Source organism: Sapajus apella, unplaced genomic scaffold, assembly GCF_009761245.1.
Source record: "Sapajus apella isolate SASKATOON/1434 unplaced genomic scaffold, GSC_monkey_1.0 scaffold1, whole genome shotgun sequence".
In the NCBI taxonomy this organism is placed as follows: domain Eukaryota; kingdom Metazoa; phylum Chordata; class Mammalia; order Primates; family Cebidae; genus Sapajus; species Sapajus apella.
In genome coordinates, this window is record NW_022436941.1 from 22,569,671 (window position 1) to 22,595,624 (window position 25,954).

The 25,954-nt window shown below is 35.3% G+C and overlaps 1 long non-coding RNA gene across 1 annotated transcript; it reads left to right on the top strand.

Moving 5' to 3' along the window:
• On the top strand, positions 1 to 23,995 carry LOC116547307. Its single transcript, XR_004267038.1, has 3 exons — positions 1 to 37; positions 358 to 359; positions 23,889 to 23,995. It is a non-coding gene; the product is annotated as an uncharacterized LOC116547307 (long non-coding RNA).
• The last annotated feature ends 1,959 nt before the right edge of the window (positions 23,996 to 25,954 follow it).

The window sequence follows — 25,954 nt, forward strand, 5'->3', positions numbered from 1 at the left end:
GTAGTATTCCATGGTGTATATGTGCCACATTTTCTTTGTCCAGTCTATCATTGATGGGCATTTGGGTTGGTTCCAGGTCTTTGCTATTGTAAACAGGGCTTCAATGAACATACGTGTACATGTGTCTTTATAGTAAAACAATTTATAGTTCTTTGGGAATATACCCAGTAATGGGATTGCTGGGTCAAATGGAATTTCTATTTGTAGATCCTTGAGAAATCGCCACACTATCTTCCACAATGGTTGAACTAATTTACACTCCCACCAACTGTGTAAGAGTGTTTCTATTTCTCCACATCCTCTCCTGCGTCTGTTGTCTCCAGATTTTTTGATGATCATCATTCTAACTGGAATGAGATGTTGTCTCACTGTGGTTTTGATTTGCATTTCTCTAATGACCGATGATGATGAGAATTTTTTCAAATGTTTGTTGGCCTCATATATGTCTTCCTTTGAAAAGTGTCTGTTCATATCCATCACCCACATTTGAATGGGTTTGCTTGTGTTTTTCTTGTAAATCTGCTTTAGTTTTTTGTAGATTCTGGATATTAGCCCTTTGTCAGATGGGTAGACTGCAAATATTTTTTCCATTCTGTTGGTTGCCAGTTCAGTCTAATGAGATATATATATACATATATATATACACACACACACACACACACACACACACACACACACACACACACATATATATATATATATTTTTTTTCCTGTACAGAAGCTCTGAATTTTAATTAGATCCCATTTATCTATCTTGGCTTTTGTTGCCATTACTTTTGGTGTTTGTCATGGAGTCCCTGCCTATATCTATATCCTGGATGGTTTTGCCTACGTTTTCTTCTAGTGTTTTTATGGTGTTAGGTTTTATGTTTAAATCTTTAATCCACCTGGAGTTAATTTTAGTGTAAGGTGACAGGAAGGAGTCCAGTTTCTGCTTTCTGCACACTGCTAGCTAGTTTCCCCAACACCATTTATTGAACATGGAGTCTTTTCCCCATTGCTTATTTTTGTCAGGTTTGTCAAAGACCAGTTGGTTGTAGATATGTGGTGTTGCTTCTGAGGCCTCTGTTCTGTTCCATTGGTCTATGTCTCTGTTTTGGTACTGGTACCATGCTGTTTTGATTACTGTAGCCTTGTAGTATAGTTTGAAGTTGGGAAGTGTGATGCCTCTGGCTTTGTTCTTTTTGCTTAGGATTGTCTTGGCTATGTGGGCTCTCCTGTGATTCCATATGGAGTTTAAAGTGTTTTTTTTTTTTTTTTCAGTTCTGTGAAGAAGGTCATTGGTAGCATGATAGGGATAACATTGAATCTATAAATTACTTTGGGCAGTATGGCCAATTTAAAGATATTGATTCTTCCTAACCATGAGCATGGAATGTTTCTCCATCTGTTTGTGTCGTCTCTTATTTCATTGAGCAGTGGTTTGTAGTTCTCCTTGAAGAGGTCCTTTACATCCTTTGTTAGTTGTATTCCTGGGTATTTTATTCTCTTTGTAGCAATTGTGAATGGCAGTCCATTCTTGATTTGGTTCTCTGTTTGTCTGTTATTGGTATACACGAATACTGGATTTCTGCACATTGATTTTGTATCGTGAGAACTTTGCTGAAGTTGCTTATCAGTTTGAGAAGATTTTGGGCTGAGACAATGGGGTCTTCCAAATATACAATCATGTCATCTGCAAATAGAGACAGTTTGACTTACTCCTTTCCTAATTGAATACCCTTTATTTCTTTTTCTTGCCTGATTTCTATGTCTAGAACTTCCAAAACCATATTGAATAGGACTGGTAATAGAGGGCATCCTTGTCTACTGCCTGATTTCAAAGGGAATTCTTCCACCATTTGCCTGTTTAGTATGATATTGGCTGTAGGTTTGTCATATATGGCTTTTATCATTTTATGATATGTTCCGTTGATACCTAGTTTATTGAGAGTTTTTAGCATGAAGTGCTGTTGAATTTTGTCGAAGTCCTTTTCTGCATCTATTGAGATAATCATGTGAATTTTGTCTTTGGTTCCATTTATGTGATGGATTACATTTACGGACTTGCTTATGTTGAACCAACCTTGCATCTCCGGGATAAAGCCTACTTGATCATGATGAATAAGCTTTTTGATGTGCTGTTGCATTCGATTTGCCAGTATTTTATGGAAGATTTTTGCATTAATGTTCATCATGGATATTGGCCTGAAGTTTTCTTTTTTAGTTGAGCCTCTGCCTGGTTTTGGTATCAGGATAATAATGTTGGTCTCATGAAATGAGTTAGGGAGGATTCCCTCTTTTTGTATTGTTTTATATAGCTTCAGAAGGAATGGGACTAGCTCTTCTTTGTACATCTGGTAGAATTCAGCTGTGAACCCATCTAGACCTGGACTTTTTGGTCGGGAGGCTATTGATTGCTGCCTCTACTTCAGCCCTTGTTATTGGTCTATTCAGGGTTTCAGCTTCCTCTTGGTTTAGTCTTGGTGTAGTCAAAGTGTCCAGGAATTTATCCATTTCTTACTGGTTTACTGGTTTATGTGCATAGAGCCGTTTGTAGTAATCTCTGATGATAGTTTGTATTTCTGTATGATCAGTGGTGATATCCCCTTTATCTTTGTTTATTGAAACTATTTGATTCTTCTTTCTTTTCTTTTTTATTAGTCTGGCTAGCAGTCTGTCTATTTTGTTGATCTTTTCAAAAAACCAGCTCCTGGATTTATTGATTTTTTGAAGGGTGCTTTGTGTTTCTACCACCTTCAGTTCTGCTCTGATCTTAGTTATTTCTTGTCTTCTGCTAGCTTTTGAGTTTTTTTTAATATTCCTCCTCTAGCTGTTTCAATTTTGATGATAGGGTGTCAATCTTAGATTTTTCCTTGTTTCTCATGAGGTAATTTATTGCTATAAATTTCCCTCTTGATACTGCTTTAAAGGTGTCCTAGAGATTCTGGTAGGTTGTGTCTTCATTCTGATAGTTTGTTTTCTACATTTGAAAATGTTTAGTTTAGAATAAGCGCATTATCCAATTATAGAGGTACAATTTTCCAAACTTCCAGAAACTCATCAAATGAACAGACAATGTCAAAACTACTGTGTCTGATACCAAAATGCTTCAGTATTTGTAATTTTTCAAGTCAGAAGCTGATGTTCCTGGTAAAAGTTTTTACAGTTATTCTATAATATCTTCTTTGAATGCTAAGCATGACCGATATTTTTAAAAATTGTGAGTAAGCTTTGCAGTTACTGTGAACTATTGTCTCTTGGAGGAAATATTTTGTTTAAGAATTGATATGATTAAATGAATTAATATATGCAAAAAAAATCTTTATTTTTGCCTTCATTTCATTGTTTATCCAGTTGACACTCAGAAGCAAGTTGTTCAGTTTCCAAGTGGTTATGTAGATTTCAGTGTGTTTCTTAATCCTGAGTTCTAATCTAATTGCACTGCGGTCTGATAGACTGTTATGATTTCCGTTCTTTTGCATTTGCTGAGGAGTGTTTTGTTTCCAGTGATATGGTCAATTTTTGAGTAAGTGTGATGTGGTGCAGAGAAAAATGTATATTCTGTGGATTTGGGGTGGAGTGTTCTGTTTATATCTATTAGATCCACTTGGTCCAGCTCTGCATTCAAGTCCTGGATGTCCTTGTTAATGTTCTGTCTCGTTGATCTGTCTAATATTGACAGTGGAGTGTTGAAGTCTCCCACTATTATTGTGTGGGAGTTTAAATCTCATTTTAGGTCATTAAGAACTTGCTTTATGTATCTGGTTGCTACTGTGTTGGGTGTGTATATATTTAGATTGTTAGCTCTTCTTGTTGGAATAATCCTTTTACCATTATATAATGCCCTTCTTAGTCTCTTTTTATCTCTGTTGGTTTGATGTCTGTTTTATCAGAGACTAGGATTGCAACCTCTGCTTTTCTTTGTTCTCCATTTGCTTGGTAAATCTTCTTCCATCCCTTTATTTTGAGTCTATGTGTGTCTTTGTATGTGAGATGGGTTTCCTGAATACAACACACCAATGGGTTTTGGCTTTTTTTCCAGTTTGCCAATCTGTGTCTTTTGACTGGGGCATTTAGACCATTTACATTCAATGTTAATATTGTTATGTGTGAATTTGATCCTGTCATTTTGTTACGGCTGGTTTTCTTGCCCATTAGCTGTCTCATTTTATTCATTGCATTTTTGGTCCTTGCCATTTGGTGTCCTTTTGCAGTGGCTGGTATTTGTTCCTTTCCATGCTTAGTGTTTCTTTCAGAAGCTCTTGTAGGGCAGGTCTGGTGATGATGAAATCTCTCAGTAATTGCTTGTCCATAAAGATTTTATTTCTTCTTCACTTATGAAGCTTAATTTGGCTGGATATGAGATTCTGGGTTGAAATTTCTTTTTTTTAAGGATGTTGAATATTGGCCTCCACTCTCTTCTGGCTTGTAGGGTTTCTGCCAAGAGATCTGCTGTGAGACTGACTGGCTTCCCTCTGTTGGTGACCTGACCTTTCTCTCTGGCTGCTCTTAGTATTTTTTCCTTCATTTCAACCCTGGTTCTGATGATTTTGTGCCTTGGGGTTGCTCTTGTTTAGGAATATCTTTGTGGAGTTCTCTGTATTTCTTAGATTTAAATGCTGGACTGCCTTGTTAGGCTTGGGATGTTCTCCTGGATAATATCCTGGAGTGTGTTTTCCAGCTTGCATTCATTCCCCCCGTCATATTCAGGTACACCAATCAAATGTAGATTAGGTCTTTTCACATGGTCCCATATTTCTTGGAGGCTTTGTTCATTTCTTGTCACTCTTTTTTCTCTTGTCTTTCCTTCTCTTTTTATTTCATTGAGTTGGTCTTCAGTCTCTGATATCCTTCCTTCCTTCCTTCTGCTTGATTGATTCGGCTATTAAAACTTGTGTTTGCTTGTTGCAGTTCTTGTGCTGTGTTTTCCAACTCCATCAAGTTGTTTATGTTCTTCTGTAAGCTGGTTATTCTAGTTAGCATTTTGTCTAACCTTTTTTTCACAGTTTTTCGTTTCTTTGCATTGTGTTAGAATATGTTCCTTTAGCTCAGAAAAGTTTGTTATTATCTACCTTCTGAAGCCTGTTTCTGTTAATTCATCGCACTGTTTCTCAGTCACGTTGTGTTCCCGTGTTGTTGAGGAGTTGTGATCCCTTGAAGGAGAAGAGGTATTCTCGTCTTTGATGGTTTTATCTTTTTTGCACTGTTTTTTTTCCCCATCTTTCTGGATTTTCCTGACTGTGAACACAGGGAGCTGCTTGATGAGGTGCTTGTCTGCCTGTGGAGGTGCTACTTGGTTTCTATGGACTCCTTCAGGTTGCTAGGTAAGCTTCCTGTGTCTTTTTTGTTCACACTGGGAGATTAGGCCCGCCTCTTCCACTGACCAGCAGGTGCTGCTGGGTAATCAAGAGCGGCATCCCTTTGCTATGTAGGCTTCCTGTGTTTTTTGTTAAAACCTGAGGCCTAGTCCCACCCCTTTAATGGTGGGCTATGACCTTCCTCCACAGGGCTGGATCATTCAGCATTCAGCTCAGACTGTGACACTGGCTGCACAACCCACTAGAGTTAGTGCTTCAGCCCTCTAGGGCTTGTGGGGGAGGTTAGGGACCTGGCCAGCCCCACTGCCTGTCTCTATTTTTAGCTCCCTCTCTCTGGTCATGGAGGAGGGGCCCGCCCTGCTGATCCGTCTGTCCTCCTGCCTTCAGCTCCCTCTTTCTCTGGGCAGAGGGAAGGGGTGATAGCTTGTCCACAGGCTCTCCCAGCTGGCTTATGGGCTTATGGGTTTGGTTAGATCTGTGCGCCAATCTGGGACATCATCCTGGATTATTATTTAACTCTGTGCTTGTAATCCAAGTGCTTGACTGGCAAAGATCCCATGTTCTGTGTATTGCTGAGGCTTTGGGGGAAGTGCTGTATCTGGACCGGAATGCCAGAAAGGGAGCCTCTGACTCACCAGTCAGATGCACTTTCTGGGTGAAGCAGCACCACCCCCCCCCGACTGCCTCCGTCAGCCCTTCCTGGACTTTGCTCACCATAGGACCAGACCGGTTGAAATGCACCTGGTACCTCAGTTGGATCTAGGAGATCTCTGTATTTCTGCATCTCTGTCGCTGGGTCTTGTGCACCAGAGTTGTGTCTGTTTGTCCATCTTGACTCCCTCTGCAATGTCTTTCAGTGTTTTGGGCTTTCAAATAAATTTTGCTGGGAACCACTCTTTACTAAACATGGAAGAGCAGAATTTCCCTTTTGGACCTGGGGACCCAGAGCCTGGTCTTGTAGGCCTCCTTTTCCAATTATCAATTTATTCCTTCTTAGGTCTAAAGTTATTTTTTAATACCTGCTCTGCAAAAGTGGATGGAATTCCTTTAAACTATTCTTCTTTACAGTGAGCACAATGTTAAGCTTTCTCAGTAGAGGGCATTGGAGGGGCACTGGAGAAAGACAGAACTTTTCTTGTTAGTTCTAGCAGCTGCACCATTACCCAGTAGTGTATTCTCCACCAGCTATGGCTCACCTGTGTTTTACAGGGTTGTTTCCTGCTTGCCTAATTACTGTGGTCCAGGTCTGATTTGGACACCTCAGTGAACCTCAATGACAATCAGTAGGCTACAGCCGTGCCTTCTCCAATGCAATCTGAACCTCACCCTTGGAAAGAACACCTCCTTTCTAAGTTTGCCCTTCTTTAGATACTCTCTCAGACATACCGTGCCCTTTTAGGGTTCTCTATATGTTACAGTTAATCATACTTTAATGATTTATTATATTAAAATTCCCTTATTTGAATCACTATGTGGTTTCTTTCTCCTGGTTGGACCTAGGTTAATACAGCTCCCCCTTGATCCATCAGGTATTACAGAGGAGACACCAAACTCCCATGCACAGTTTGAAATTGGCAATCTAAAAATATATACACATTAATTTGAATTAGCACACATGCATAGAGCAAATTAATTCCAAATGGCCAATTCAGGTCAGTTCTTTCACTATTATATAACTCTTTTGTTTCAATCAGATCAGCATGGTATGGGATTTGAACTGTTTTATTGAAACTAATTTTTATGTACCAAAAATGCTAAAACAAACATTCAGGACCCAGAAGACAGCTTTTGTTATCTGTACCATGAAACTAGGGCAAGTTGCTGAATGCTTTTAAGTTTCATTGTCCAAATCTGGCAAAATGAAGAATTTGCACTTGGTTTTTATGAACTTTTAGAGTTCCTAACCTTTATCCTTGAAAGTATTTATAATGTTTCCATTAACAATCCTTAACTATTCTAAAAGGTAGCTCACTTCCATCATTGTGAACTGTGCTAGATTTTTTATGGAAAATAGACTCAAGGCTAAGATTTCTATCGCCACAGAAGATGGCCCAGAACAGCCCCAGGGAATATGTTGAATTACAATGATCAGAAGAGTGCAAGTCTTACAGTTGCTCCCAGTGCTGGTAGAAGTATGAGTGAATTTTAAAATTATATTTCCTGAGATTTTATTCTTAATCTCTAGACTTCCCTAGGGGTTTCCCACTGACAGTGATTGACCTCAATGGAATGAAACAGCTCAGATCTGTCAGAATCCTATAGGCTTTTATTGGGTCCCTATAAAGGCACTTCAAAATTAGAAAATATTTTTAATGATGTCTTTTTTTAATATAAAAAGATAAAAGTATATAGTACAGTAACATCACCCTCAATTCTACCATCCAGAGAGCGATCCTGTGAACGTTTTTGTCTATTTTCTTTAGTTTTTTCATATGAATATATATTTGTGCATAGCAAATACTCTTACTAGACACTATTCTAGATGCTGAAGATGTAAAAGTCAACAGTCAAACTCTTACCAACATGGTGCTGTTATACTATCCAGATAATTATATTTCCTGCTTTATAAATTTAACAATTTTTGTAAGTGGTTTCTCAAGTCATTAGATATTTTTTACAGAGCTTACATATTTAATGATATTTTCATTCATATTTAATGCTAAAATATTTCAAATATTTTACAATAAATAATTATTCAATTAGCATAATTGTAGATAAATAGTTACACTCTTCTGTTTCCTTAGGATGAATTCCCAAGGAATATAAATACTAAGACAAAGAGAATGATATTTTTGAGGTTCTTAATGTGCATTGCCAAAGTATCTGATGAAAGTTTCTAAAAATTACAACAACTCCCCCTGCAGGAGAGCACCTGTGCCATTTATTTGATGTTTGTCCCTCGGCATCCACCTCCTACTTTGTTTCATGCCATTTTGTGCCCTGGAAGTCTGTCGTGTATGAACCTCCATTCCCCTCTGGCTTCTAGTGGAGTTCAATCAAAGGAAAATACCCACTGGAAATCAGTGGAAGGAAGAAAGTGAGGTGAGGATATTTATTCTCTTTTGTTTCTCCCTCCTGGATTGCAAGGGCTATGGAATAAAGCCCACAACACCTGTAAGGTGATCTTTGTCTTGCTGGTCTACCTTCTCCTTAGGGGTTTTGGCTACTTCTTACTTCTTTTGCTCCTACCAACTTTGATGTGGCAATGGCTCCTACTGTTTCCATTATAGAAATCTTTTTCTTTGTTGCTGTTGCTGAACTCTGCCCATTCCTTTTGTAAACGGTCCTTTTATTAAATTTCCTTCAACAACTCCGCTTCTAAAACCCTGACAAACACAATGCCCCTCTGTTTAAATACAATTTAAAAAAAACCTGTAGATAATAACAAATGCAAAATAACTATCTCAGTGTCATGCAATTATAATTTTGAGTATTCTTGAGATTAATGTATTTTGATGTATTTTCAATAATGGGCAATTATTTTTGTATCGGTATCAGTTTTACAGTTTTTATTTGGGTTCTTAACTGTTTTCTCTTTGAGATTTTTTAGTTTTGTGCTTCAAAAATGTTTTCCAGTTTACCAACCTACCAATTGAATATACCGGGTTCAGTTAGTAAAATGGTTTATGGTAGTTTTGTAATCTCAAAGCTTGGGTTTATTTTTGAAATCAAATCAATCATCCAGCAATCTTTTTCAAATAAGGATATTTAATCATAAAAATTTTGTTACGTGCCATAAGTGCTTTCAACTATATAAGGATTTTATGAAGGGCAAGAAAGTATGACAAATAAGATTACCTCAGAAAGTTGACAGTCGTTATCTGGGTTTGATTTGCTTTTTTTCTACCTTGTGACCTGTTACCCTCTGTCACTGATACACCTATCTAATGATCACCTTTGTCCAGTTCTTTTTATTTACTTCCATTTCATTATTAAATGGTTCAGATTTTACCACGTAGGGAAATGAACAGATCCAGAATGTACAATTCAAATTTGACAAATATATTGACCATGTAATCAACATTCCTATCAAATCTTGTATATTCCCACTGATCATTTTGTATACCAAATCTGTCAATATGAACAAGAGGTATTAATATCTCAAATTAAGAATGTATTTTTTGCTTTTTCTCCCTTTATGGATGTCAGTATAGGTTTAAGGAACTTTGAAGCTCTTATCTTAAATTTAAAAAATTTTTGTATCTTAGAGATGAATTTAACAGTTTTGTTGAGGAATAATTTATATGCCATACAAATCACTCATTAAAAATGTACAGTTCAAAAAATGTTAGTAAGTTTAGTTGTACAGCATTCACTTCAATCCAGACTTAGAATACTTCCATTAACATGAAAACTTCCTTCATATCCCTTTGTAATTAATATCCTGCCTCATTCCTGAACTCAGGCAACTAATTTATTTTCTGTTACTACACATTTGTCTTTCTAGAAATTTCATATAAATAGAATCTTATAATATGTAGGGTTTTTAATCTTTAGCTTCTTTCACTAAATATGTTTTTGAAATTCTTCCATGTTATTGGGAGGATCCATAGTTTACTATTTCTTACTGATGAATAGTAGTATTTCATTGTTAAATGTGCCACAGCATGTTTATCCATTCACCTTTTGATGGATGCTTTGATTGGTTCTAAATTTTAGCTATTATGAATATCTCTGCTATAAATACTCATATATGAGACTTTGTGTGAACAATGTTTTTATTTCTCTTGGGTAATGACAATACCTAGGGATATCTAGGAGGGGAATAGCTAGTCATACATTAGGTGTTTATTTAAACAAAAATTCTGAAATGTGTTCAAAAGCGAGTGCACCATTTTCCATTTTCCATTCCAAATATCATTTAATGGATTACAGGTTTTCCACATTCTTGCCAGCACTTGATATTGTTATTCTTTTTAATTTGAGTTTCTCTAGTGGGGTTTACCGGTATTGTGGTTTTAATTTTCATTTCCCTAATGACTAATCATGTTAAGCATATTCACATTATTAATTACATTGTTACTACATATGTGATATGTCATGCTTTTTCTTGCCACTTTCAAGATTTTTTTTGTCATGTTTTCTCTTGCCACTTTCAAGATTTTTTCATTATTTTGGGATGGAATAATTCTGCTTATTTCTACTTGAGTTATTGTTTCTTACATCTGCCATCTCGAATCTGCTATTGAGCCCATCTAGTGAAATTTTCACTTGTTATTATCCTTTTAATCTCTTTAAATTTCTTCTTTGTTAACTGTTTCAATTTTTCCGTTAGATGCCTTATTCGTTGGCTTAATGATCACATGTTCTTTTTTGCTTTTATTTTTTAGATACTGAGTCTTTAGTTTATTACCTAGTCAGGATTGCAGTCTCATCATCACAGATCAATAACCTCAAACTCTTGGGCTCAAACAATCCTCCTGCCTCAGCCTTCTGAGTAACTAGGACCACAGGCATTTGCCACCATGCCCAACTAATTAAAAATAAAGTTTTCATTAAAGATAGGGTCTTGATACCTTGCCCAACTGTTTTCAAACTCTAGCCTCAATAGCTCTTCCTGCTTTGCCTTCTCAAAGTGCTGGGATTGCAGATGTGAGTCACCATGTCTGGCCTAATAGTGTGTTCTTTTAACATATTTGGAATATCTGCTCTGAATTTCATTTCGAAATTCAGCATCTGGGTTCACCCTAACTGGTTGTACTGAACTGAGTATAAAATCAGTTCCTATCAACTACACTACTTCGATTATTGAGTTTGTATATCAGTCACATTTATTACTATTTGGTTGAAAACTTGTCATTGTTGATAGTATAATTTAGAAAATCTAGATTCTCTTTTCTCTGAAAGTTTTGTTCCTTTTTTTTGTTTGTTTGTTGAGACAGTGTCACTCTGTCGCCCAGGCTGGAGTGCAGTGGCATGATCTCAGCTAACCGCAACCTCCACCTCCCATGTTCAAGCCGTTCTGCTTCATCCTCCCAAGTAGCTGGGACTACAGGCGTGTGCGACCACACCAGGCTAATTTTATTTTAATTTTTAGTAGAAATAAGGTTTCACCATGTTGGCCAAGCTGGTCTCGAACTCCTGACCTCAGGTGATCTGCCCACCTCAGCCTTCCAAACTGCAGGGATTACAGGCATGAGCCACCATGCCCAGCCAGTTTTGCTTTTATTAACTTACTTTGATTTAAATCAAAGAATCTGTCTTCCCATAATGATGTGTAGCCACTGATATCTCTGCTCAATTTTATTTTCCTGCCTCCTTGTATATAAATATCCCCTGCATCTGTGTCGTTCACTGATTCCCAGAGGTTATTTGTGCTCAGACAGTTTAAATCCATAATGATTTTCCTTTCTGCCACCAGGTTATGTGTGAGTTGATGTAATTTATCAAGACTTCCCTGGCTTTCATTTTTGCTGGGTTCTCTTGAGTCTCTCTCATGATCATGTATACCTTAGTGCTCAGTCGGATTTGTGATGAGTTTATTATCTCACTTCCATGGCCTCTTGGTAGGTTGAGCAACCACCCCAATCACAGTCATAATCTCTGATTTGTTTCCTTAGGTCAGTGGATCAATGGACTGCCTGGGCTCTGCCTCTTTGTTACATAACAGGAAGTGGCTTTCTTGCAGAGACTCAGAATCTCTGTGGAAATCTACTTCGTGTCGTTTGTATTTTTCTCAAGAAGTATAGTCCTGTATTGCCTGTTGTTTAGTGCCTTAAGACATTTGCTTCATATACACTGTCTGTTTCTACCACTGTTTAGAGTGGAGGGCAAGTCTAGTACGATTAACTTTGAACATGACAGGATGTGGAAATACAATTGACGAAGTTTTCCATGTAAATATCTAAGGCCATAGAACATCAATTTTATTTTAGACATTTGAAATAATCTCATTATTTAAAAGATTGTAATGCATGTGTAGTTTAAATATATTTTATGTTCTTAAATGAGCATTACTCTACTTGTTCCTTTTCTGAAGTCCCCATATTTCTGTATAGTATTGATATTCATATCACCTCAAGCCTGTGAGAAAATTGGTAGACAGTGACTGAAGCAGAATTCAAGTTTCTCTATTAACAGTACCTCCAATAATGCAATCATCAAAACATTTATTAGGAATCAAGTACATTTTCAACAACCTTTGAAAGTTATGCAAATACCTTATAAAGTATGATTTCACTTCTCCTAATGCTTACAGTCCATTGGGGAAGAGATTATAACATGTATGATAGTGCAGGTCAGCCAATGTAAAGATTTTATGAATGAGCAGTGAAAACAATAAATGGTCATAGAAGATTGGATAGATTTTATGGAAGAGACTGAATAGATAAGGCAAAGTCTTAAATACCCTTCATAGGGAGAAGGTAGTAATAGAAATGAGTGAAAAAAGAGGTTTCTAAGTTGCAAAACAAAAAGCAGAAGCTTTGTAATTTACCTTTAAAGTTGAAAGAAAATAGGGAATGGTGGTGACTGTAATCTGGTGGAGAGTGAATGACCTTTTAAAGGAGGAGTCGCTCTCAGTTTCTGCTTATTGTCCTAAGGCAATGCCAACCCACATATTGCCAGATCTTTCAATTCTTCAAAAAGTTTGAAAATCTAACTTTTGAAAAAATCGCAATTTCTAAATGTCAGTAACACATCAACTATTTTATCTTACCACGGAGGCCACCAAAATTATCTCTGGGAATGAATTTTGCATACAGGGTACCAGTCTGTGACCTCAGAGTTCACACAATCTCAAAGAGGGGTTAAATCTATGGCAGGAATGTTTGTCTTTAAACATATTTTGTAGCAAAAATAATGAAATAATGACTTAATAACTTGTCATAGTCAGTTATGCTACTTCCCTGTAGCATTTGATGATTGCTATTGCAACTTAATAAGCATAAAATAATGGAAACACCTTCATATCCCTTAGAAAGCAGATGCATTTGAATTTTATTTAGAAATTCATGGCTAAAAGTTGTAAACAGAATCATTATTTTTATGGACTTAGTGTTTGGATTCAGGGCTTCTTGGGTTTATAAAATTGACATTTTTTAAAGGAGAGAAAAAAACTCTCTTGCAAATACCAACTCAGTGTTGCACAACAGATTGCAATGCCTCCACAGGGGCTATAAGCTCATCAGTGTGCAAAGTACCCAAATATTTTACCAATTTACAATGCATGTTACCAACTAGATTATAACATCTTTGGTAAGCCATTAAATCTATAGTCTCAGTATCTGTTCCAACATTTTGGAAGTATACATTATCCTTAGTTAACCTAACAGAGAATAAATTCTTGTACTGTAATAATGTTCTAGAAAATAGATGTTCTGTTTGAACTGCCTTATCGGTTAGTCTGAACCTAAAAGCAAATCTTTTGAGATTCAAGTTTGCTTCTTTATACTAAAGTGTAATTTTCGATTATTAAAAAAAGTAATAAAGACAGAGAAAACTTACTTGTAACTTTAAATACCTAGAAAAATATTTAAAATAACATTGGATTAATTAATGGCAAGTGAATTGAAACCAAATAGATATATCTTCCTTCAAATAAATATGGAATTAAACATAGGGAAACATTAAATGAAGAAATAAAGTGCTCCTGCTGAACCTGAAATACTGAAATACTGGAGCAGCGCCTTCCCTGAATAAATATAGATGTTGTTTCAGGAGAGTCTCTCTTCTAGTACATATATCCATGTGTGTATGTATTCATACGTACCTTTGTGCATTTGAGTGTATATTCCTTGTGGAAGTTTATCTAGTAAATGGGGCTAACTCAATGTTGATGGCTGCTTTTGGTAACATTTATGCAGATGCTAACATTTTACCAGGTGGTAGTCTTCACTTCATTTCCCTTAAGCTTACAAACCAGATAACATCTAAAGAGCCTAAGTTCATGTATAAGTAATTAGTATAACTTTGACCTCCAGTTCTGTCACTGTAGGCTGCTGAAACTTAGTCTTTTCTTAATTAGATCTTGTTTATTCAAAGCCATAAATAACTAATATTTTCAGTGAAATCATCATTAGACAAATTACAAAACCATCTGGTTGAGCTTTTTTGTGGTTTTCCTTCTTTCGAATTTTTTTTTCTTTTCTTTGTTCTATTTACAACTCTTTTTCAGAAAAACAGAAATCAGATTAAGTTTGAATTTAAAGAGGAAAAAAGTAATGACAATAATTTGGTTTATATAAAACACATTTTGTACAAATACACCTCATACTTCTTTGTTACGTAAATTAAAATAAATGACTTACCACTACTAAATGTGAAGTCAGGCACAAAGTCTGTTTATTATGTCATTGGTTTAATTTCTCTAATTTGAATATAATTACTGACAATCTATACAACTGATGCTTTCTTGGGGAAAACTTAAAAATATATACATGCAATTAAACACTATACGACAAATCTTCATTTCTTGTTAATTTCATTCAAATACTTCTTAAGTATGTTCTTAACAACATTTGGGGAGACCAAATAAATCAGAACTGGTTTATGGTGTTTTTTTTTTTTTCCTGTATATATTCCTTTTTGTTCTTTTGTTCAGTGGAATAATCTCCTTTCTTGGCTCCTAGATGGTAACTCTAGCTGATCTCATGACTTTTCTGCCCTCTCCTAGATAATAGATGTCAGCCCTAACACCACTTAAAGTTGCATACATAGTTTCAATTCACTTTTTAGACTATGAAAATTAAAATATTAATAAAACTGCTAAATGTGGTTATAAAGGTGGTTAAAGTTGAAGTTCCTGAATTGTCTCTGATGACTATTAAAGCTGACTCTCCTGAGGTGTTTTCATATGTTCTTCATAGGTTCCTTGTAGGGACCCTGAGTAAGAGGCTGGTCCTATATTTGACTCTATTTCTGGTGTTATCTTTTGGTTAATTTCTTAGATCTTGGTATTTGATAATAGGCATCTAGGTGTTTCTACTGAGGTCTTTTGCTATCTTACTCTTCCTATAATTTTCATTTTTTCCCCACAGAAAACTCACACACCTCCTTTTGGACTACTACTCGATACCAATGCAACAGCAAATGAGTCCCATTGCAATTTACATACTCTGAGCTCTAACACTAAAGAAAGGCATTGTTCAAATCATGAATTGCTCTTTAGATTTTCTTGAGAGTCAGATGCAAATTTTTAAAACGTTTTTATTTTTTTCAGATGAAACTCAGGCATTAGTTCATATACCCCTCAAAATTTCAGAGAATGAAGACCAAGATCTCTAAATAGTTCCCCTGAGGCATTTATAGCTAACCTTAATGTGACATGATGAGAAGTGCATCTCCTTTCTATCTTTCATAGAGAGGGAGAAAATAGTCAAGTCACTACAAAAGATGTTTTTCCCTCTGAAGATCCTCTTTTAAATATCACTGACCCAATTATATATACATTAACTTTGGAAAAGATTCTGGACTGCAGATGTGTCTGGATATATGTGGTCTGTCTCACACACATTTGATTGCCATTCTTTTACACAACTTGAGTTTCTTACTTTAAAAAAAAAGAAAAAGAAAAAGGCTTTTACAGTTTGAAAAACTTTGCAAACACTGATCAAATGGTACCAGGCTTAACTTAGAAATGCAGAAAAAAAAAAAAAAAAAAAACCAGGAAGAAAAACTTAACTTTGTGCAATTAAGAGTTTAAAGATTTTCTCTTTGAAAATGAATTTTTGTACTCATTACCTTTTGAGAGTTGACCTATAGGTCAACCCATAGGTAAAATTTGTGCCCTTATTGAAAATCTAGGGAAAATTACCTTTCTAATGACCTATGAAAATAACCTTCATCTTCTGATAATCAAGAAGAAATTCAAATCAGATTCTGCACTCTCATTGAATATTAATATCCAGACTATTCCCTGTGATATGGAATATATCGTCTATTTAGTGATTTGTATAAGGTAGTTGGTCTTGTAGATGCACATGCTTGGAATTAGTTAAAATAATGGAAACAGTACTATTTATAGTTGAGCAAATGTTCATAGAATTTGAGATTGAAATAACCTCACAAATTATTTACTTCAACTCTTTAACTTTATAGATAAATATATAATAACATCTATTTTTGTATAGAACATTTCAGAAGATGGAAACACAAAACATTATTAGTCTCATTCAAGGTCAAAGAGCCCTGAACTAGATTTTACAGCCTCAGATCCCAGACTCTATCTTTATATTGCAGAATCATTGGTACACATAATTCATCTTGGGAAAATGAACGGTAAAATTGAAAGGTTTAGGCTATTAAGTGAAATAAATATAAAAAGAAATAGATTTCTGTTCTAGGTCTCTAAGGGAAAACTACAAAGATAGCAATTATTAACATAATGAAAATATCATGACAATTTTCCTTTAATTCTAGGAATAAACCCCACTACTTCTGTATAAATGAAAGGAGAAAGCATTCATTGTTATGGAGCATGTGTACCTAGCCTTCTGAACTGTTTAGATGATCAGATTTTAAGTTTTAAGGAAAATGAACAAGTTGTTTTCTACCACAGACAGAAATGTTACATTTAGAAATAGGTCTCTTTCTCATAATTTTCAATTTCTGATTTTGTCAACATTGTCATAAAAAAAGATTACTCGATTACTTAGCATCTAGATTATCAGGGAGGAGAAATACATAGTTTTCTTTCAATAACTTTTATTCTCTCATTTTTATTTTGCTTACTTGTGCAGGACTTAATGAAAACCATTTTTTTACCAGCCCTTTTGTCATTACTGACAAACTTAATTCAGGTTCTGATTCAGGTTGCTTAATAGGTAAAGAGGGTAAAAACGAAACATAAAATAGCTAGAGAGAAACACACCATAAATACCTGGGGAATTTAAAAAAAGGTTTGTAGGCTAGTTATGTGCAAATGAAGGCATTTAATTGTAATGTGTCTTCAGTGATAAATGAGGAAAAAAGTCTTGAATAAATTTCCCATTATAAAATGAGAAATTGTCATGCTTTGCCCTTTTCATTTGCTCCTTGAAAAAGGTGAACTTATTTGAAAAAATTTATACCAGCAGAGCGGCTTTTATTCAGCTAATGAACTGCAGTAACTTGGGAAATGGCACTATGTTGAATGGTATTAGAGGGCAAGAATAGTAACACTTTTACAATATTAAATTACTAGTAAGATTTTCTAAAAACTAATTTTATTCTCAATTTTTTTAAGCAAATGAGTGACAGGTAAGAGAAGGCACAAGAGTTGCAGAGGTTCAAGCATAGGCCTAGAGAACTGCTCAGTTTCTTATAAGGGACCATTCATCCCCAGGGAAGTAGGTCATTTTCAGATTAAAAGTTTATTTTCTGAGTTCAGGGTTAAAGACACACAAATGTACCAGAAGCTATTTTCTGAAGTGTCAGCATAGCAGATATTGCCTTATAGAGAGGAAACAATTCATTAAGGGTCTTGCCCAGTCTTAGGCTGTAACAGACAAGATGTGAAACTGGTATATTAAGAGTGGAAAATAGAATTTCTTTAAGCATGTCACAGATCACATTGCTCCTCACACACAATAAACTTCTGAATAGAAAAAAGAGGAAAATTTAAGTTTGACATGAACAAAAGGCAGTTGGAAACAATGGAAGAATCAAGGACACAAACACAACTATGAGAAGAAAAAAAATATATTTTCCAATGTAGTTAATTTGATATCCATGGTTTTCTATTACAATTAATATATTTACATTGCTATTAAAGTAGCTTTCATCATTATCATATGTTTTGGCTATGATCAGCAATGAAAATGGAAAGGGACTTTATTTTCCTGATGGCAGTAAACTGAAAGATATATTTATAGAAATAGTTTCAAAATCACTTAGCTTTAGAAGTGAATCAGTTTTCTTTTAGGAATACATATAGCAGATAATCTTTAAATTAACTGAAAACCCTTGACTATGGAATATAATAAAAATTTATTGTTGAAAAGGAAATCAATTGCTACATTTCACAAAAGCAGTTTGGCTTTACCACGTAGAGGGTTTATTGTTTTGCCCTAGGCTAAGGTTAATATTGGATAGTGCAAAGTTTTTTCTACTCCAGTAGTCTAGTTTCATGTATATAAACTCAAAGAGTGGTATCTCTGACGAGGTGGTGTTAGCTTAAGTAAAACATCAAAAACACTTTTTTTTATGAGAAAAAGGTTTGAGTGAGCCACATAAAATTAATATTAAGCTTTCTGTCATCAACCTTATTACTTTGGTAGATGACTTGCATTAAAGGCAGTGAAGCAAGGAGTCAGTAGCCTGTGTCTCTGCCACTTCTGTAGTGCTGCAGATACACATTTCACACAATTTATACAGAAATGTATGTTGATTGTGCTTTCTTAGGATATCTGTGCACTGGACTAGAAATTATGACCTTGTTATGATTCTTCAAGGTGTTCTTTCAAATCATGGGTAGACATCATTATTATTAATAAGCAAGACCAGAAAATACTAAATACTCATTGATTTACATTACATAAAATATTTGCATATGTGCATAAATGCAGATACAAAACTTATTCTTTTGAAAATTCTGCAAAAATCATGAACTTATATTTATTACCTTAAAATAAACTCAGGACCTATGGTTGTATGTATATCAGTAATATGTTTCATTTTTCAAAACAGAAATAGGTTTGTATTTCTTCCTGAGTAAAGATAAAATTTTTCTATTTAGTGAGAAAATAAACTTCAACTTGCTCTTTGAGACATTTTTGGGGATCTCACCTACTTGCTAAATCCTCATTCATTGGCCATAACTCTGTTAATGATTGGACATCCAAAGTGGTTGAATAAATTAAGAAGGTGAACCTGATTAATGGGTATGATATATCTTTGTAGTTCACTTTAACTCTATAGCATATATTAATTACCATTAATCCTCTGAATGGGAATTCCTTAGTAACATTTATCTCTGTAAATATTGTTAATTTACTCAATAAAATCATTAATGATGATAGTGATGCCTCCATACTCAAAAGACAAAACAAAACCATTTTTCCAGTTCTAGACTTTAAATCCATATATTTCTTAGAGACAGTGCTAGAAATTAATCTAGAGGGGTCTATAGCTAATAATTCATTCAGGTGTGTAATAGTTGTTATAAGCAGATACAGAAGGCAAACTAATATACACACCATTGACAATATAGTTACTATCTTAAAGTTGGCTTAAATGATCCTTTCTTGATCCACTGCAGAATGACACCAAGTTGGTTTCTTCTGTTTAGCATTTGTTCTGGAGGAATTTATACACCAAATGAGGTGTTTTGCTGAAATTTCAGATGCTGTTTGTTCTAGTTGTTCTATTAAATTATACTTCTGGTTCCACTAGACACCAGTTTATTGGCCACCATTTTGATCTCATATCTTTTTTGGACTTATCTTTGGGTTTGCTGGTCAGGCACTCAAAGAGTGCCAGCATAATTGAAGTAGTCCAGTGCACATTTATGGTGACTGGGCTAATATAATCTATGAATATTATTATCAACCCACTTTGGAAGCAATGATACTTATTCCTGTGAGTCAACAATATTAAAATTTGTCTTTGTGATTTTAACCATTTAGAACAAACTGAGCTTCATTTATCTTATTTCTGATTTAAAAGTAGGTATTATTTATTCCCCTTGTGGTGGTATATACTTCTATATACTTCATTCTTTCCCTCCCTCCCTCCCTCCTTTTCTTCTTTCCTTCCCTCCCTCCCCCCTTTCTCTTTACATTATCTTAAGTTCCTTGGAAATACTAAGATTGCATCTAAATAATTGTAGCTTTATATGATATTGAGAATTTATCATATGTGTGATTTCTTTTAAGTCCTTATTGTGGAAGACAGTGTGGCGATTCCTCAAGGACCTAGAAATAGAAATTCCATTTGACCCAGCAATCCCATTACTGGGTATATATCCAAAGGATTACAAATCATTCTACTATAAGGACATGTGTACACGAATGTTCATTGCAGCACTGTTTACAATAGCAAAGACCTGGAACCAACCCAAATGTGCTAAAATTTTTTAATAGAAATTGTGCTATCTTCTCAGACAGTAGTTTTGCTGACCCACATCACAAAAAACAACCTACCCATTCTATGCACTCTGATCTCTTAAAAAGATGAAAGAAATATTTTTTAAAAAATTATTTAAAAAACAACTATACCATCTATAACGTTTGAAAACTTAGCAGAAAACTACTAATCTAAAAAAAAAAAAAAAAAGTAAAGCACACCAGTCATTTATAACCAATCCTTGAATGTTGCGTAAGACGGAGACAAACCATGAAGCTAACAAACTATGTATGCATCAAAAAATTTGGTTCAAGTGCTAACAAAGTCTACTTCATTTTTAGGCTGGTTAAGTCAAGGAAATATGCACTCCTCGTCTTTCCTAAGCATTTCAGTGTTATTCAGAAACTCACTAGTAGCTTATACATATTGCTCAGATGATTTTTGCTATACAATTTGAAACTATGAAAAACCATGGTTGTGAAAGTGATGACTGTGAAAGTGATGGTTCTAATTTCTATTGCTTTTTTATGTTTGAATTATGTTTGCATGTGGTTTAGGCTGTTGGTACAGGGCTTGACTGATTAAACTTGAAGAAATCATAGAAAACACAGATATCCTGGGAGACCTAGTGGTATCACTCCTGGTGGTAGCTAGGAGTTTGCTACTCTTTCATGAGCAGATAATAATAGCTAAAATGAGATTCCAGCCATGATGTCCGGTTCTAAATATTCTCTTTTTTTAAAAAAAAATTATTGTACTTTAAGTTCTGGGGTACATGTGTAGATCTTGCAGGATTGTTGAATAAGTACACATATGCCATGGTGGTTTGCTGCCTCCATCCCCCAGTCACCTACATCAGGAATTTCTCCCAATGTTATCCCTCCCCAACCTCTCCATCCCACACTGTCCCTCCCCTATCCTGCACCCCCAAACAGACCGCAGTGTGTGATATTCCCCTCCCTGTGCCCATGTGTTCTCGTTGTTCAATAACCACCCATGAGTGAGAACATATGATGTTTGGTTTTCTGTTCTTGTGTCAGTATGCTGAGAATGATAGTTTCCAGATTTATCCGTATCCCTACAAAGGACCTGAACTCATCCTTTTTTATGGCTACAAAGTATTCCATGGTGTATATGTGCCACATTGTCTTTATCCAGTCTATCATCAATGGGCATTTGGGTTGGTTTCAGGACTTTGGTATTGTAAACAGCATGTTACTTATAGCAAAACAGAGTTATAGACCAATGGAATAGAACAGAGGCCTTGGAAGTAATGCCACACATCTACAACCATCTGATCTTTGACAAACCTGAACAAAAACAAGCAATGGGGAAAGATTCCCTGTTTAATAAATGGTGTTGGGAAAACTGGCTAGCCATGTGCAGGAAGCTGAAACAGGACCCCTTCCTTACACCATATACTAAAATTAACTCCAGATAGATTAAAGATTTAAACATAACACCATAAAAACCCTAGAAGAAAACCTAGGTAGGACATAGGCATAGGCGAGGACTTCATGACTAATATACCAAAAGCAATTGCAACGAAAGCCAAAATAGACAAATGGCATCTAATTAAACTTAAGAGTTTCTGCAGAGCAAAAGAAACAATCAATAGAGTGAACTGGCAACCAACTGAATGGGAAAAATTTTTTGCAATCTACCCATCTGACAAAGGGCTAATATCCAGGATCTACAAAGAACTAAAGCAGATTTACAAGAAAACAACAACCCCATTCAAAAGTGGGCAAAGGATATGAACAGACACTTTTCAAAAGAAGACATTTATGAGGCCAACAAACATATGAAAAAATGCTCATCATCACTGGTCATCAGAAAAATGCAAATCAAAACCACATTGAGATACCATCTCACGCCAGTTAGAATGGTGATCATTAAAAAATCTGGAGACAAGAGATGTTGGAAATGATGTGGAGAAATAGAAACACTTTTACAGTGTTGGTGGGAGTGCAAATTAGTTTAACCATTGTGGAAGACAGTGTGGCGATTCCTCAAGGATCTAAATCTTCCTTTCTATCTAAACCTAAAGGCATTGTGTTCTCTCACTGCTGTCTCACTAATTCTTCAATTCTCTTTTCATGTTTGCCTTGTTCTATTTTCATCACGTCTTTCTGTCAATTTAAGTAACATTGTTATGCCTCTCACCTCAGCCAGCCGTCTGTGCAAGTCTATGTGTGTTGTCTGTGGTTATAGATAAAAGCAAACATAAATTTTAAAATAAATTAATAGACTTAAAGTAGTTATAGATTTATAGGAAAATTTAGCAGAAAGTACAGAAAATCCTGCATACCCCAACTCTTCTATCACACACGCACTTTCCTGTTACTTACATCTATTAGTAAGATCCATTTGTTACAACTCCTGAACAATCACTGTTGGAATTTTATCAACTAAAGTCCATGGTTTTTTATTAGGGTCCACTTTTTGTGGTATAAGTTTATGGATTTTTACAAATGTATAATGACACGTATCTGCTACTATAATAGTTTTACGTCTAAATATCCACTGTTCTTTATCTATTCATTCCTTCCTCTCTCACCTGGAAACCCTAGAACCACTGACCTTTTAGTAGTCTCTAGAGTTTTGGCTCTTTAAAAATGCCATATAGTTGGAATCCGATAGTAATGTGTCCTTTCCTTATTGGCTTTTTTCACTTAGCAATATGCATGTTTAGTTCTTCCATGTCTTCTTGTGGCATGATAGCTCATTTTCTTCATTGTGTGTGTGTAAAGGGGGTTTCTCTGAATCATTATTTTTATTTTTATTGAGATAAATATTTGTACATATTTATGGTACATATAGGTTATGTTTTGTTATATGCACTTACCATATAACAATCAAATTAGGGTATTTGGGGTTTCTATCACCTTAAATATGTATCATTTCTATGTGTTGGGATCATTTCACATCCTCTCTTCTATTTTAAGATATACTATACATTGTTAGTTATAGTAACCCTAATCTGCTTTTGAACTTTAGAACTCATTCCTTCTCTCTAACTGTATGTTTTTACCCACTAACCAATCTCTTTTTATGCCCCTTCCTTACCAAATGCTGTTCTCAGCCTCTGTTGTCTATCATTCTAGTCACTACCTTTGTAAGATCAACCTTTTTAGCTCTCACATATGGATGAGAACATGCAATATGGTTTTTCTGGGCCTAACTTGTTTCACTTAACATACTTCCCTCCAGTTCCATCCATATTGCTGCAACTTATATGATTTTATCCTTTTATATTTTTTAGACAAGGTCTAACTTTTGCCCAGGCTGGAGTGCAATGACACAATCACAGCTCACTGCATCCTGGAACTCATGGGCTTGAACTCCTGGGCTCCTCCTGCCTCAGCCTCATGAGTAACTGGAACTGCAGGGATGGTGCTACCATGCCCAGCTAATTTAAAAAAAAAAAATTAGTAGAGATGAGGCCTTACCATGTTGCCCAGGCTGCACTCAAACTCCCAAACTCAAGTGATCCTCCTGCCTCAGTCTTGTAAAGTGCTGGGATTACAGGCATGAACCACTATCGACAGTAATTTTATTCTTTTTTATGGCTGAATCATATTCCATCGTGTATACATTTTTTAGCCATTTATCTGTTAATGGAAACTTAGGTTGATTGCATGTCTTGGCTATTGTGAATAGTATTGCAATAAACATGAGAGTTCAGGTATCCCTTTGCTATACTGATATATTATTCTCCTTTGGATAAATATTCAAGGTGCAACTGCTGGATCATATGGTAGTTGTTGTTTTAGTTGTTTGAGAAATCTCCCTGCTGTTTTCCATAGTGGTTGTACTAATTTGCATTCCCACCAAGAGCACATAACAGTTTCCTTTTCTTCATACCTTCACCAGAATGTTATTTATTTATTTTTCACAATAGTAATTCTAACTGGGGTAAATAATATTTCATTATGGTTTGGAATGCATTTCCCTTATGATTAGTGTTGTTGAGCATTTCAAATATATTTTTGGCTCCTTTATGTCTTCTTTTGAAAATTGTCTATGCATGTCCTTTGCCCACTTTTTGATGAGATTGTTTTTGCTTTGTTTTACTATTGAGTAGTTTCAGTTCTTCATATCTTCTGGACATTAGTTCCTTGTCAGATGAACACTTTGTAAATATTTTCTCCCATTCAGCAGGTTGTCTGTTTACTCCATTGTTTCCTTTGCTCTGAAGGAGCTTTTGTGTTTAGTATAGTCCTATTTGTCTATTTTTTGTTTTGTTGCCTGTTCTTTCCAGGTCTTATCTATAAAATCTTTGCCTAGATTTGCCTAATCAATGCCCTGAAATGTTTTCTTCTGGTAATTTTATATTTTCAGGTTATTTTTAAAGTTCTTAATCTATTTGATTAGATTTTTATATATGGTGAAATACAGGAGTCCAGTTTCATTCTGCATGTAGCTATTGTATCAAATCCATAATTACTTTGGGCAGTATGGTAATTTTAACTATTAATTATTCTGATTCATGATCATGGAATGTCTTTTTATTTGTTTGTGTCCTCTTCAATTTCTTTCATCAGAGTTTTGTAGATTTCCTTGTAGTTTTTCACTTCCTTGACTAAATTTATTTCTATATTTTTTTATTTTTATTTTTATTTTATAGCTACTGTAAATGGGATTGCTTTCTTGACTTTTTTTCTCAGCTAAATGATAGCTCCTTTCTTTTTATTGATGAATACTATTTCATTGAATGGATGTATTATAGTACATACTGGGAACAACCAGGATGTTTTTTAGTAGGTGATTGGATTTACTACAGTTTATTTATTCACCTACCAAATTTGCGTCCTATTTTGAGAGCAAATTTGGTTGTTTCCAAATTTGACAATTATGAATAAAAATGCTGTAATCATCTGTGTTCAAGTTTTTGTGTGGAAATAAGCTTTCAGTTCACTTTTGTAAATATCAATAAGTGAACTTGCTGGATCATGTGGTAAGAATGTGTTAATCTTTGTAATAATTTGTCTTTCAAAATGGCCATATCATTTTACATTCCCACCAGCAATGATGAGAGATCCTTTTGCTCCACATCCATGCAAGCATTTGGTGTTAAAATTGCTTTTAACAATTTACTTTTGCTCCTTTAGAAAACACAATTCTAGTTGTTATAACAAGAAAGGGCCTGAATATTCAGTGACTGAAAGTTCATCTCCCTTTCGTGCAATAATTCATTGTGTTGTGACAGGTGGCACCGCTCTCCTTAGTCATTGAGGGACTAGACTGAAAGTGGTTCTGCCATCTTCAGCAGATTTTCTTCCAGGGTCACTCTTCTCATTAACTTTCTGGTAGTAAAGGGCATGTTGAGGGAGGTACAACATCTTTTTATTGAGGTTCCATCTTGGAAGTGGTGCAGGCCATTTTTGCTTCCATTCCAGTGTGGAAACTGTTCATATCTTTATACCAAGCTGCCAGAGCAGCTGGGAACTGTCATCTCTGTCTAGGCAGTGGCTTCGCGGAAACAACTGTATTACTATGGAGGTCAGAGCAGATAATTATTGGAAGATATTTAGTGATCTCCACGTTTGCTAAAATAGTTCATTGTAGCAGTTGTGATTGTTTGCTTTTTATTATTCCATCACTTTAGGCATCAATGGCAATGCAGTTAAGATAGAAAAACAAGGAATGATTTCCTGGAATCAGTGATG